General features: G+C 47.6%; 1 protein-coding gene across 1 annotated transcript in view; it reads right to left on the minus strand.

Moving 5' to 3' along the window:
- STX7 (syntaxin 7) overlaps positions 1-12,701 on the minus strand; it is a 45,811-nt gene extending 33,110 nt beyond the window's left edge. The window contains exon 1 of the mRNA XM_068253285.1: positions 12,633-12,701. The gene's annotated coding sequence lies outside the window, so the exon portion shown is untranslated. The remainder of the gene's footprint in view (positions 1-12,632) is intronic.
- Positions 12,702-15,897: the final 3,196 nt, after the last annotated feature.

Consider the following 15,897-nt stretch of genomic DNA (forward strand, 5'->3'; position numbering starts at 1 on the left):
TAAATATGGCAACCTCCATATCCCTCTTGCCATTGTCATTCAAAGGGAACCCAAGGAGAGAGTGATATGGAGACAGCCATATTTATTTCCTTTTAAACAATACCAGTTACCTGGCAGTCGTGTTGATCTTCTGTCATCAGTAGTGCCGGAGTCACAACCCTGACATTAGAATGTTGCTAATCCAGTCAGATTGGAGTCAGAGCACCTAATCTGCATTTTTGTTTAGGGATCAGGGAGACAGCCAGGCAATTTACAATGTTTAAAAGGAAATAAATATGGCAGCCTCAATATCACTCTCTCCTTGTGTTCCCTTTGAATGACAACTGAAGCAAGAGGGATATGGAGGTTGCCATATTTATTTTCAATAGCAGTTGTATCAGGCTTGTATTTAATATTACATAAAAAGACAAAGTATTATAAGATACCAATCCACTCATGCTAATGTGCTTCTAGATCAGGCATGGGCAAACTCGGCCCTCCAGCTGTGACGGAACTACAAGTCCCACAATGCATTTGCCTTTATGAGTCATGACTGTGGCTGTCAGACTCCTGCAATGCATTGTGGGACTTGTAGTTCCTTAACAGCTGGAGGGCCAAGTTTGCCCATGCCTGTTCTAGATGAATATGTAATTCTAGAGCATCACTGAAAATAGTAGGAAATCAGAGGATACCCTGTGCATATGTGCGTGTAAATTCAGACTGTGTCCAGAGATGCAGGGGAACTTTGCACAAAGTGGAAACGTTTTGCTGGCACCCGCTCTTGAGAGAGCCAGGACACACCTGGCGGAAGATGTTGAGCAGTGAGCTGGAACACCTATACGATTTACACAGGTCTGTGAACCACATTGAGTATTCACTCTCAGCACAGCTGTTCTACTTGTTTCTGTGTTCGCAGCATGTGGACGTGCCAAGACCTATTATCAAAGGCATCTGGAAGATACAGTCTTATGACTATGAAGGAATGCAAGCCTTAAGCCCATACCAAGTGCGACAACAAACTATTATACACGGCCTCCATGAGTAACCATTTACTACCTGGCTGGTTGTTATGAAGCAATACTGGGCAGCATGGTGGCATAGTGGTTAGCTCCAGGGCTGTGGAGTCGGTACAAAAATCATCCGACTCCAACTCCTCACTTTATGAAACCGCCGACTCCAATTCCTGTTACCCAAAATTGCTCTGACTCCGACTCCTCGACTACACAGCCCTGGTAACCTCAATCGCCTTGCACCGCTAGGTCCCCGGTTTGCATCCCAGCCAGGGCACTATCTGCACAGACTTTGTATGTTCTCCCTGTGTCTGTGTGGGTTTCCTCTGAGCACTCTAGTTTCCTCCCATGCCCCAAAAACATACACATAAGTTGATAGGCTTCCCCCCAAATTGGCCCTAAACTATGATACATACACTACACAATACATACATAGACATATGACTATGGTAAGGATTAGATTGAGAGCCTCTCTGACGGACAGTTAAGTGACAAAACAATATACTGTATTTTTTGGACCATAAGACACTCCGGACCATAAGATGCACCTAGGTTTAGAGGGAAAAAAACAGGGAAAAAATATACTAAACCTGGTGCATCCATGGTGCAGGGGCGTCTTGAGTATCACCCCCCCCCCCCCCCCATTATTATGTCCCTGTGTCCTGCGTATACCTTTTGTGTCTGCCTTGTGTCCCCATATGTGCTGCCGGTGTCCTCATATATTCCCCCCTCTGTCTCCTGTGTGTCCCCTGTCTTGAATCCTGTGTGTCCCCTGTCCTGAGTCTTGTGTGCAGTGGCGTGTCTAGGTCATATGACGCTATGGCAAACACTAAAAAGGTGCCGACCCCCCCCCCCCTCCTACGCACAGGTCAGACCTGCCTTCCCCTGTAAAAACTGCACCTGCCCCCAGCACATGACACCCCTGTTCCCACAACATACGACACCCCTGTCTCCCCAGCACATGCCACCCATGTCCCTCTGGGCCCACAGCACATAACACCCTGTCCTCCCAGCACATGGTACTCCTGTGCCTCTATCCCTTTAGCACATGACACCCTGCATTCCCCCCAGCAAATGACACCCATTTCCTGTCTGTCCCTCATCCCCTCTCCCCATGGTATGGCCCCCCAGGACATGACACCCGTACCCTGACTGTCCCTGGTCCCTTCACATGATGCGACCCCCTCCCAGCGCATGACACCCCTCCCCTGTCCCCTTAGCATGTCATTAGGCCTTATCCTCTGAAGAAACATGTGGCACCCATGGCCGCTAGGGTTAATGTGTGGCTCAGGATTGAGGGACAGGTTGTACCTGGGAGCTGGAAGAAGGGAGAAGCCATCCGGATCCCACAGCTACAGCGATCGCAGCCCACACCGATCACAGCCCACACCGATGGGAGAGGGCAGAGAGCAGCAGAGCAACCCAGCTGACCTGCAGGCTGCGGCTTACAGCATAATGGGCCACAGTATGAAAATGAGTAGCGGTAAACCTTCATAGGAAAGCCCCTCGGGGGTCCATGCACGCTACCGAAGTACCTCCTCTCCCTTCACTTCTGCATTAGTGATGTATGCGGAAGTGAAGGGAGAGAGACTTCAGCTGTGAGCACAGACCCCGAGCGGCTTTCCTATGAAGGTTCACCGCTACTCATATCCGCACTGTGGCCCTCTTATGTGGTAAGCCACAGCCTGCAGACCGGATGCTAGAGACCCACACAGGGAAAGAGGAGGGTACAGTGGACAAAGGACAGAAGAGGGCAAACACAAGGGCAGGGGATAGCTGACGGCGGACACAGGACAGAAGACGGGGGTCACGTGGACACACACGGGACTCATGACAGGGGGCTGAAAATTGTTGCATTCGGACCATGAGACGCAATGGCAGACATGCAATTCACCTTTTCACCTGAGTTTTCTCCTAGGAGATAATTTTTCATCTTTGACTTATAGTAACTTTTTAGCACCTTGAAATAGAAAAAGTACCAAAAAGTACTATCAAAATTATTTTGAGCATTTGTTCGCTTTCTGATGGTTTAAAAGGTATTTTATTGGCAAGATTGAAAATTTCACCTAGGAGAAAACTCAGGTGAAAAAGTTAATTGCATATGGGCCAATTACTTTTTCCCCCCATTCTGGAGGGACAAAAAGTGCGTCTTATGGTCCGAAAAATATGGTACTCTGTACAGTGCTGTGGAAGAGGTCAGTGCTATATAAATACTAAATAATAATATTGGCTGTTGCCTTAGTACTAATATGAGCAGATGATCCCTGCTTCTGTTACATTCTGATTGGATTCCATTTGCCTTGTTTGTGATTAACTTTCATATGGAGGCCAGAATGCTGGTTTGAAAATGTTCATCTCTAGATGAATATTAGTAATGTACAACAGGAAGACAGGCCCAAATATGCAAATCTCTTTATGCCCCTGAAATCCAAGCACACATCCATACATCCAGAAGTTATAGTAAGACTATAGCTTATACATTTTACAGAGCCACATCAACTCAACATGCATACAGCCTGTTTCAGACTTTCTGTTCCTCATCAGTGCATGGCAGGGATTGATATTGCTAGGATAGGGTTTGGACCAGCACTAAGGAATTCCCAAATGCTCATAGTGACCCCGAACCACTAGGAAAGTATGAGGGGCTTAAAGAGACAGAAAAGCTGAGCACAAGATGAGGTGGGTCCCTGCACTGGAATGGTGGGCTTTGCAGAGAACCGAGAAGGGACTATCTAGAGCAAGGGGTGTCAAACTCAAGTACAAAGTGGGCCGAAATTGTACACTAGGACCAAATCACGGGCCAACCTAATTGTCTTCTGGCCACCTTCCTCCCTTATAAAGTTCTAAGGTGGGCCCTCACCCTCCCCTATACAGTTCCCTGGTGTTTAGTGCTTTCCCCCTCCCTCCCCATATGGCTTTCCTGGTGTACTAGGGCTTCACCTCCAATATAGCTTTCCCGGTGGTCTAGAGTGGGCCAAACATAATGCAAAGGGGGAAACCACTTTAGGGCCAAATTTAATGGCTCTGAGGGCCGATTTAGCCCGCAGGCAGGAGTTTGACATGTATGATCTAGAGGCTTCCAACTACTGTGTTAAGCATATAACTTTTCCCCTCTCAAGTTTGCTTTAAAGTGAACCTTAAGTGTCCAAAAAAAATTGAGCTTTACTCACCTGGGGCTTACCTCAGCCCCCTGCAGCTGATCGGTGCCCACGACGAGTCGCTCTGATGCTCCGGGTCCCGCTGGCGGCCACTTCCGGTTTCGCCGTCAGGACCCGTCAGGCTGGGGAACGCGGCTGATACTACGCGTTCCCAGCCAAAATAGCACCCCTATGCGGCCATATGTCCGCATACGGGTGCCTATGCGGACATATGGCAGCATAGGGGTGCTATTTTGGCTGGGAACGCGTAGTATCAGCCGCGTTCCCTAGCCTGACGGCGAAACCGGAAGTGGCCGCCAGCGGAACCCGGAGCATCAGAGCGACTCGTCGTGGGCACCGATCAGCTGCAGGGGGCTGAGGTAAGCCCCAGGTGAGTAAAACTCAATTTTTTTTGGACACTTAAGGTTCACTTTAAAGGGAATGTCCGAGGTACTCACCAGGTCGGCATCTACTGCGCCATTGTCAATCACACTGACGTCATCTGGAGTGTACTGTGCAGGCTCCAACTGCCACCGGCTGGATACGTAGCTGTGGCGAGGGCACAGGATGGCTGCAAGGGGCTGAAGGAAGCGCGAGGTAAGTGGATTTTTTATTTTTAGCACCTTGGACATTCCCTTTAAAGTGAACCACTTCACGTTGGATAATTACCTAAAAAGAGGGAAGGCTCTGGATAGTATAGAGCAGGGGCCCCCAAACATTTTCGGTCAAGGGCCGGGTCAACATACTTCAGACTGCTGGGGGTCCGGAGTATACATGAAATGATGTAGAAAAACATAACATTGAGTCTAGGTATTGTAGACAGCGCCTATTAACATGGGCAGCTCTCATGTCTCCCATTTAACCAGAGCAGATGTTATGCCGCCAACTCAGCAAGTACTGATAGGAATATAGAGGCTGCCATATTTATTTTATTTTAAGCAATGCCAGTTGCCTGGCTATCAGGCTGATCATCTGCCTCTAATTAGTCATAGACTTTGAACATGCGCATGCAGATCAGGTGTTTCTGACATTATTGTCAGATCAGACAAGATTAACTGCATGCTTGTTTCTGGTGGTATGCAGACACTACTGCAGCCAAATAGATCAGCAGGGGTGCCAGGCAACTGGTATTGTTGAAATGGAAAAAAAATATGGCCGCCTCCATATTCTTCTTGTTTCAATTATACTTTAACTTCCTCAGGACCGCTCCACGCCAGTAGGCGTGGCCGCGGCGGCAGCCCCAGGACCGCCTAATGCCAACTGGCGTCAGGTCCTGGAGCCGGCTACTGATGGAGATGTGCGCATCTCCTTCTCGGAAAGCGGAGCTCTGCCCCGTCATCAGTCTCCGAACGGCTATTGCCCCTCGGGAGACTGTTAGACTGCGTGGTCGCCGTCTATTTATACAGTACAGCGCTGCGATCAGCAGCAGCGCTGTACTGGGGACAGCCGTGTGAAACGGCTGTGCCCTCCTGACTGTCGGCGGTGATCGGCTGTCATAGGCGGAAGCCTATGACAGCTGATCACATGGATTGGCTGGTGGGGGGAGGGAGGGGACTGTATATAAAAATAAAAAAATAAAAAATAGCAAAATTTATAAAAAAATAAATAAAAATATTTATTTAAAAACAAATAAATAAACATGCGGGGGCAATCTGACCCCACCAACAGAGAGCTCTGTTGGTGGGGAGAAAAGGAGGAGGGAATCACTTGTGTGATGTGTTGTGCGGTCCTGCAGCTTGGCCTTAAAGCTGCAGTGGCCATTTTCACAAAAAATGAGCCTGATCTTTAGGGGGGTTTTCCACTGTGGTCCTCAAGTGGTTAAGCAACCAATGTTTAAGATTCTTAGTTGCCAGCCACCCTTTCAGTTGTCCCACATGAGACTGTATCAATTCTGCACCAGTTCTTTGTAGTCAGTTTGCATCATACTCTGTTCATGAGGATAATGAACCTGATAGCAGTACTATGTTTGTGCTGGTGCCACTAGCCTGGTCAGCTACAACATAAAGATTTAAGGGACACCTGAAGAAAGATGTTTAGAATCAGGATGATACTATTAATGCTGGGCATACACAGCTGCTGGGGAGGATTATCAATCGAGCCTTATGGCTCGATTGATAATATCCGACGTGTCCGATACCCCGCCGGATCAATACTTTGCTCGATACCTGCGGGGAAAACAATAGAATAAACGAGCGGCTGATTAGCAGCCGCACGCGCGGACGAGCGGGGATGCGCCGGCATCGAGCCAGCGGCTCGATCCGGCGCATAATCGCAGCCGTGTATGCCCGGCATTATGGGCTAACTTAGAAGAAAAGCAGTAAGCTTTCGGCTATGAAGCCTTCATCATCAGAGAGTGATATGGAGGCTGCTATATTTATTTCCTGTCAAGCCATACTAGTTGCCGGGCAATTCTGCTGATCCTGTGCCTCTAATACTTTTAGCCATAGACCCTGAACAAGCATGCAGCAGATCAGGTGTTTCTGACATTATTGTCAGATTCAACAAGATTAGCTGCATTCTTGTTTCTGGTTCAGGTTTCAGGTTCGCTTTAACCACAGAAGATCCCCCTCAGTGGCAATAGTAATCAACTACCTGACTGTAGCAACTGTGACAAGGAGGAAGAGAGAGACACAGCAACGACAGAAATGGAGAAGTTGGAGAGACAATGCAACCTCAGCCGTCCTGCAGTCAGTGAAGATATTTATGAATTAAAGTAAAAAAAAAAAAAAAAAAAAAAGAGAGAGAAGTTTAACGGTTGCTGGATTTTACAAATGACTGCTGCTGCAAAAAAAAATAAGAAAAAAAATGGTGAAGGTTTCTGTGAGGTAAGTAATGAATATGTCATTCAAATTTTAGGTCAGCTCATCACAGCTATTCTAATTTAAGTGAAGAAATATAAATGTATGGATCCAGTGTGGCTCAATGCATCATATTACGGCATGTTGCATAGCGGTATTTGTATATATGTTACGGCCAGAACCCGAAGTTTGGCCACTTTGCGTTCTGGCCGGCCACTTCGGGTTCTGGCCGGTCAATGTGCGAACTGGCCGCTGCGCTGCGGCCAATGTGAGGAATTAAATGATTGCAGTAAAGATTAATGTGTGTTCTGGCCGTCTCGCTGCGGCCAAATGTGTCAAAAATGCGTTCATTCATTTAATGAAATTAAGCCGGCGGCAATGTAGAAAATGAAGCCGCCGGCTTTCTCTCCTCCCCCCTGCCTCTCTCTCTCTCCTGGCATCCGGCGGGGACATGCGTGTCCCCCCGGAGTCGTTCGTCGCAGCAGGGAATCCTGCTGTTCGTTTCTGCAGAGCGGGTGCTGGCAGAAGAAATGTCTGCAGCCTCCCCGCTCTGCTGCCCTGGCGCGACGAACGAATCTTGGGGACACGCGTGTCCCCGCCGGCTGACCGAGAGAGAGAGAGAGAGAGAGGCGGGGGGGGAGGAGAGAAAGCCTCCGGCTTAATTTCATTAAATGAATGAATGCACTTTTGACACATTTGGCCGCAGCGAGACGGCCAGAACACACATTCATCTTTACTGCAATCATTTCATTCCTCACATTGGCCGCAGCGCAGCAGCCAGTTCGCACATTGGCCGGCCAGAACCCGAAGTGGCCGGCCAGAACGCAAAGTGGCCAAACTTCGGGTTCTGGCCGTAACATATACATGAAATGGAAAAGGACATTCACACAGCCGTGCTAAATATCACCACTGGGGATAATTCCAATACCAAAGTTCCAAAATATTAAGAGGGCACAGGAAACAACCATAATAATATGTCATGTGAAGAGAGCAGATTCCCACATCCTGCATGTCTACAGTGGGATGCGAAAGTTTGGGCAACGTTGTTAATTGTTATGATTTTCCTGTATAAATCGTTGGTTGTTACGATAAAAAAAAGTCAGTTAAATATATCATATAGGAGACATACACAGTGATATTTGAGAAGTGAAATGAAGTTTATTGGATCTACAGAAAGTGTGCAAGTGTGGTCTTTGCCGCTCGGAGACTGTTAGACGGCAAAACTATTACCACAATCTAAGGCAGCGCTGTACTGGGGACAGCCGTGTGACACGGCTGTCCCCCTGCGTCGCACAAAAGTGATCCGCTGTCATAGGCTGAAGTCTATGCCAGCCGATCACGCTGATTGGCTGGGGGGGGGGGAGGGAGGGGGATTTGCAAAGAAAAAAAGAAAGATAAGAATATGGCAAAATAAAACAAATATTTATATTAAAAAAAAAAATCTGAGGATCAGCAAGAAAAGGGAAAAAAGGGGGGGAATCCCTTTTGTGTTGAGTTGTGTGGGCCTGCAGCGAGGCCTTAAAGCTGCAGTGGCCCAATTTGTGAAAAATGGCCTGGTCTTTAGGGAGTTTAAAGCGGTATCGTCACCATAAAACTCAAATTTCAACAGCAACTGGTCTGAGTGTATTAAAGTGATAAAAATGCTAAGCCTGCATTCAAAACTTGCAAAACTTTTTCTGCTGTTATGATTTGGAGTTATCACATACTTAAGGCGCACTGGCCCTTTAGTAGTCCGTGCCAAAGAATTGCATGCTGGGGGTTCTTTTTATCTATAATGTATTCCTCCTCTTTCCTTTATTTCCCTGCCAGCTGCTTACCTGAAACCTAATCCCCTACTCACTTGTGTTTACAAGCAAGGCTGAGGCGACTCAGCGATTGGAGGAGCCAAGAAAAAAAGTAAAGGGCAGAAATGACATCACGAGTTAGCCTTAACTGTGGGCAAAAGACATGGCCCCCACCACTAACAGAATTCTTGTCATTTACTATATAAAATTCACTGAAATCAAAACGTGGACAGTATAATACATGTGTTATGTAAGTAGATCAAGTATTTATCTACTTATAGATGTTTTTTTTCCCTGGCATAGTATGGCTGATCCTACATGGTCCTCAAGAGGTTAATGACGAGTCCTGGACGCCAAGCGTCCGTATGAACCCGACATTAGGCTTATTTCACACCAAAATCGCAATCGCTACCTTTTAGCAATTTTGCAAAGCGATTTTCAGAGCGGTTTTTGAATGAATGTGCATTTTTGCTCATTCATTGAGGCTGAATTGTTACAAATAAATGCTACATGCCTTTTGCAACTTCATCAAAATCACAAGACTGCTGTAGGTACACCCTCATAAGGTGTTCCTACAAGCGCTTCTCAAAACATTGACGCTTTGAAAAGCGCTCAAACGTGCTCTTGGCGTGAGCCTGCCCTAAAAAATGCATCTGGGATTTACACAGGAAGTAAGTTTTGCAAACCAAATAAGCCAAGTAGTAAAAAAAAATGGATAATGCAAAAACAGAGACCCTTGAAGCTCTACTTCAGGCTGATGTTTTGCCGCTAGTCTAGTTTAGGAAATCCAGCAGGAAACCTCATAGTGAAATTCTGCTGACATAATTGGGACCACCTCGAACTCCTAGGTTTAAGATAGGTTGGAGTAAACTACACCCACAGTATTTGGTCAATCACAACACTTAAAGGGCAACTGAAGCGAAAGGGATATGGCAGCTGCCATATTTCTTTTTAAACAACACCAGTTGCCTGGCTATCATGCTGATCCTCTGCCTCTATTACCTTTAGCCATGGACATTGAACAAACATGCAGATCAGGCGTTTCTGACAGTATTGTCAGATCTGACAAGATTAGCTGCATGCTTGCTTCTGGTGCGATTCAGACACTACTTCAGCCAAATAGACCAGCAGGGATTAGGGATGCCAGGTAACTGGTATTGTTTAAAAAGAAATAAATATGGCAGCCCCCTTATTCTTCTCATTTCAGTTGTCCTTTAATGCTGAAGAGGGTGCTGTGATTGGAAAACTGTTTCCTATGAGGTTTCCTGCTGGATCCCCTAAACTAGCAGCAAAAGATTAGCCTGAACTAGAGCTTTAAATTGTACCTGAGACAGAGATATAAAAAAAAAAAAATTATACATATTCTTCCAGCCCCCTCCAGGCTGATCGCTCCCTCGCCCTCCTCCTTCGCCACCTGGATCCTCCGCAATTTGGCCCGTAAAGTCCTTCAGTCGGGGCCAGCGAGAGCATGCGCAGTCCGACTGTGCGCAGGTGCAGAACGCTCCAGGTGATGGAAGCACGGTGGGGCATGCACAGTACGCCCGAGACCAAAGGACATTATTGGCCGAATTGTGGAGAATCTGGGCAGCAAAGGCGGAGGCAAAGCAGCGATCATCCTGGAGTGGGCTGGAGAAAGCACTAGGGATGTATCATTTTTTAAATTCCCCCCCCCCCCCCCTTCCGCGTACATTTGAAATCGGCGCCGGTAGACTTGGGCGCAGGATACAGCGGTATATAGCTGATCCTGCTTCTGCACAAGTCCGGGCCGATTTAATTACTATTCCTTCCCCAGGCCGCCATGGATAGTGGGGGAATGAAATAATTCGGCTTCCAGCGATTGCTGGAGGCCGAATTATGATGTTTTTAAGCAACTTCGGCTCCGTCCTCTGACGGAGCCGACGTTACTCACTGAGCGCTTCAATAGGAATGATTCCTATTGAAGTCTATGGAGGCGCCGGCTGCGCCCAAATCTAGCAGCGCTGAAAAGCACTGCTCCGCCCCTTCCCCCCCGTCTCAGGTCTGAAGCGAATATTAAAAAAAAAAAAAACAATGGACACTCACCTAATGAAAAGGAAGGCTCTGGGTCCTAATGATCCATCCCATTCCTCTCATGGTCCCTGTGTTCCAGTCACAGGAGGCTTCGGAAGTCGATCGCTCAGAGACTGCTAACAAGGGAGCCAGCCGAGAAATGGCGGGACCAGGAGAGGAACGGGAAGGCTCTTAGAGCCTTCCCTCTCCATAGGTGAGTATCTGTTCTTGTTTCTTTTATATTCACTTCAGACTCCCTTTAGGCTGGTTACACAGTGGGACGTTACAGGCGTACGTTAGAGCAGCCTGTAACGCACCCCACCGCACAGCAATGAAAAATCAATGGGCTGTTCACAGTGCCCACGTTGCGTTACTTAGTAACGCTGCGCCATAAGACAACGTACTGCATGCAGTACATTATAAGCGGCAGAGCCGCGTTAGACTGCATGCACATGCTCAGTAATGTTGGGGAGAAGCGGAAAGCGGCCAGGCACATGGCTAATTAATATTCACTGCACTCAGTGACGTGCACTGTTTACTTCCTGGAGCGGCCGCTCTGTGCGGCGATTGGCCGGGCGGGACCACGTGATGCCGCATGAGTCCAAGAGTACACATCACGGCATCACGGATGCCAGAGTGATCTGCACAACGCGGCTCACTCTGACGTCCACATCAGAGAGCACCAGGCGTTGCGTTAGGGGCACGTTATGCGACCTTAACGTCCCCTAAAACGCAACGTCCTGGTGTGAAACCAGCCTAAAGGGTCCATTTATACTAGAAAGCAGCGGTGACGGTTCTAAACAATTGCACTGCAGCCGAAAAGTTGCATCACACGGTAGTGTGACTGACGAAAAAAAGTTAACATGCAACTTCCGGAAGTCGCAGGGTAATGCACTGCAGCTTCTGTGTTAGTTTTGTCGCATCGCATTGCACTGCAGGCAACGTGTCATGGCTCGCTGATTTTAATGGCCACTGCAATGAGCTGCGGCGGATAGAGGCAGCGGAGAAAGGCGGCGTGGGAGCGATCCAGGCTGATGGGGCTGGAGGAAGCCCCAGGTATGTATAAATCTATTTATTCATTCGTCTCTGGTTCTCTTTACATGAAATATCACTATTCTACTGTTTTTGGTGTCGTGTGTTATTATTGGGGGTCCTGCTGCACTGCTAAGCTAATTTATGTAGATCCAACATCAGCAAGGGTCCCCACACCCTTCCCCCTCCCCTAAGCACCCAGCTGTGTCATTAATCTTGGTACCAAGCTTAGAACAAATGTACAAAAACCATTAGAAATCCCCACACAGGGAGACCACCTAGCAATCACTGGAAAAGGGGTAGCATTCTTGTGTTCCATATACGTCACTGCACTGTTTGTTCTCATATCATGAGCCTTGCTATGTATAATAATAAAACACTGTGGTTTACAATGCAGGGTGTAGTAGGTTTCTAGCAGGAAGATGAAGTCCAGGAATCACACTTCTCTCCTCCTGCCTGTCACATGACTCGAGTTCAGCTACAATTTCCTGATTCGCAGAGACTCCTTGTATAAACTCGGCACGCAGAACTCGAATGGGGAACTTTGTACACAAAAGATAGCCACCATCTCAAGTCATGTGATCTGATTCGGGTGCACGATTAATCGCTTATTCCTAAATCTCAGTCTGTGATACCTTCACGAATCAGGAATACAGTATTTTCAATGGTACAACTGGCATTTGGGGAGCAGCAGAATGGGTGTAAATGGATTGCTCCTGTGTGATCAGTGTTTCCAGGAACGCTGCTGGATTGATCATTAGAAACAGATGAATGTACACATCAGCAATGGTCACTGTTGGCTGCTGTGATCTACAAAGAGACGAATAATGTCCCAGCTCCCCTGTCTGCGCTGCAATCTCCTACCTGCCTCTCCAGCAGCAGCTCGGCTCAGCTCCACACGCCCTGTGACAGCAGGAAGGCAGCGCAGGCTCAGTGCAGCTGGAGGAGGAGCTGCTGGATTCTACTCTGACAAGTTAACATGCCTGTTTGTAGTGGTCACAGGAGTCAGCTGCGTTGCTGTGACAATGGCACCTCAGGGTGCATTGAAGAGATTTGTCATTTTGTCATGTGCTAATGGAACAAAAGGGAGAACAGATAAGGGTGAAGGGAAAAGTTATGGTAGCCATACATCTAGGGATTGTGGGCAGATTGATTCAACCAAGAGACAAATCTCAGATTCGACCAAGAGACAAACCTCTCTGTATCGAATCTGATTAGTCTAGTCTGATTAGAGATCTGTCGGCTGACCATACACCATGGGCCAATTCTCAATCGATTTCATGCTGAAATCGATCCGGATTCAGCCTTGTGACACCGCATCCGACCGTCTCTCTGCCCTGACGCTGTCACCCTAATGTTAAATCCCCCCGGCTGCCCATGCAAGGTGTACATTACCTGACCGCAGCTTCCGCATGTCCCTGCTGGCTCTGGGCGCACTCTGTTCTTCAAACATGTGGTTGCCTAGTAACGTGGCCACGTGTATGGCGTCTGACATCACGAGCGTGCCCTTACTAGGAAACCATATCGCATGCATGTATGGAGCAAGGAGTACGCCCGGAGCTAGTGGAGGGACAAGGGGAGGCTGCGGACAGGTAATGTATACCTTGCACTGGGCACCGGAGGGACATTTGACATTGAAGGGGACAGCACGCCTTCTTCGATTGTTCTGAAATTGCACGCCGTTCCCGCCGTGCACCCAATCGAGTAAGTCGGCTCAACATCTTGCGGCATGTGTGATCGCCAATGTGATCAATTTCATCCCAATATTGGTCTCATTGTCGGTCCAGCATGCGCTTGCCGGCACCGAGTTTCATCCCATTTAATTATAATCGGATTGTCAATTGGCCACCAAGTTGCCTGATGTATGGCTTCCTTTAAGGCAGCCATACATCTAGAGATTGTGGGCAGATTCGACCATGAGACAAATCTTTCTGTAATCGAATCTGATTAGATAGAGATCTGTCGCCTGCCCATACACCACAGGCCAATGCCCGATCAATTTCATGTTGAAATCGATCCAGAATCGGCCTTGTGACACTGCATCGCCTGCCCAACTTTGCCCCCTAATGTTTAATGTGTCCAGTGCATTATACATTACCTGTCCGTGTCTACTGCTGACTCCGGGCTCCTTTCTCCATCCATTCACACACCCCACGTGGTTGCCGGAGTAACTGGGTCACGTTTGTAACCGCACACACGTGGATGCCGGCAACCACGTGGGGTGCGTGTATGGATGGAGGACGGAGCCAGCTTGTCACGATATTGTTTGCCATTACTGCCGCGCACCTGACCGGCCACGACAGCCCGACATCTTGTAGTATGTCCAATCGGCATGCTTGGCCCGACATTTAGTATCGTCAATGGGGCATGCACTTGGCGGTACTGATTTTTATCCGATTCGATAATAATTATCGAATCGGTTGGTCGATCAGCTGCCAAGTCGCTAGATGTATGGCCACCTTTAGACTGAGAACAGTTTTGTAAGAGCCTAGCTGACGCAAGCTTATTTGTGTTCAGTTCTTAGTGCTCTCTGTGTCCCTCTGTATTCTGGGGGGTGATTAGGAAGCACTTGTTATATGGGAACAGGATGGTAGCATTGATAAGGGGTGAAATGTTGGGTGTATTTATTTTATGGAGGGAAGAAAGGCAGCATCCTACCTAATAAAACCCCTGTGTCTCTGCGTCCCATGTCTGTGTGTGTGTCATTGGTGTTGGTGGAGCATGCACGGTTCTCTTATGATGGTGGAGGAGAAACTGCTTGTGATTTGAAACACGATTATGCTGTGTACCATTCTTTCCATTTCTTTAGCTAATATTAGGATGAAGCACAAGTGACCGTGAGGATCTTATACATAACTGAGCCTGTTTTGCTGATCCCAAACAATCAGCCTTTGCATCTGGTGAGCGTATTCTGTACTATTATTGCATTCAAGCTTGAATTCTGACATCATGTTGGACTGTTTAAAGTGGACTTTTTTCTGGATGCATTTGAATAATTGTCATTATACTTAGTTTTGAACTTTAGTATATGCATATAATGCTGTGAGGGTCTCTCTCATACTGTCTGTCAGTGTAAGGTGTAGAGTTCTGCGCTATTATCATAACCACATACGAATAGGGTGGTGATACCCCCCCCCCCCCCCAAAGTAAAGCGACCCATCTTATAATGTGAACCAGGCAACCAGGAGACGCACATTAAGAGGAGCGCACATACCACCATTATCTTACTATATGATTGATAACTCCTTTAGGCATGTTATGTAAATTTGTGTGACAGTACCTTGTTGGATTGGACCTGACAGGTCCCATTCCCATCAAGTTGTTCCTCGTCTTATTTTTGGTAGATATTTACCAATGTATACTGGGATCACACACCGCACAAAGCCCACTGTTATCAAAATGTTCTTAGTCATCTAGCAGCTACCCTTTGCATCTTCCTTAACACCAGCTTCCAAAACTCATTTGCAGCCTAATATATCCTGTCCCTAGACAGGTGCCCTTGAAACAAGCGAATCAGTTTCATTCACTTCCTTCTCAGTGGTTTTAATGTAGCTGATTGCTGTAGCTTTCCATCAATGCATCGTGCAATATTATTTTTTAATGAAAGTGAAGTTCCATTTAAATCTTCCCCAAGGAGGAGAATTTCACTGAAACGTCACAGAGCTTAAAGCAAAGGGGGAAGGGAAAAAACAGATACTTACCCCTGCAAGGGGAAGCCTCTGGATTCTAAAGAGACTCCCCCTGTCGTCCTCCATAGAGCCCTTCCTCCGCTGGGACCCCCAAAGTGGGGCCTCCGTGTGCATGATGCACAATACCACCATCACGCTTGGACTCCAGCAGAAATAGTCGAGTCAGATCCGTGCTACTGCACAGGCGCAGTAGTGCGGACCCCATCGGGCCTGGCTAATGCCTAGGAGAGCTGAGGGGGACAAAGTTAGAGCAAGGCTCCGACATGAGTGGTCACAGAGTTTTTTTCGGGGTCCCATCGCTGGAACGGGGCTGCTGAGGAGGACGAGCGAAGCCTCTTTAGGATCCAGAGGCTTCCGCTTCCTGAGGTAAAAAAAAAAATCCTACAATGAATGCTATAAAATGTCTTTTTTATGTAGTTTTCCATGTACACAACAACCCT

Source organism: Hyperolius riggenbachi, chromosome 9 (genome assembly GCF_040937935.1).
Source record: "Hyperolius riggenbachi isolate aHypRig1 chromosome 9, aHypRig1.pri, whole genome shotgun sequence".
NCBI classification, from domain to species: Eukaryota; Metazoa; Chordata; class Amphibia; order Anura; family Hyperoliidae; genus Hyperolius; species Hyperolius riggenbachi.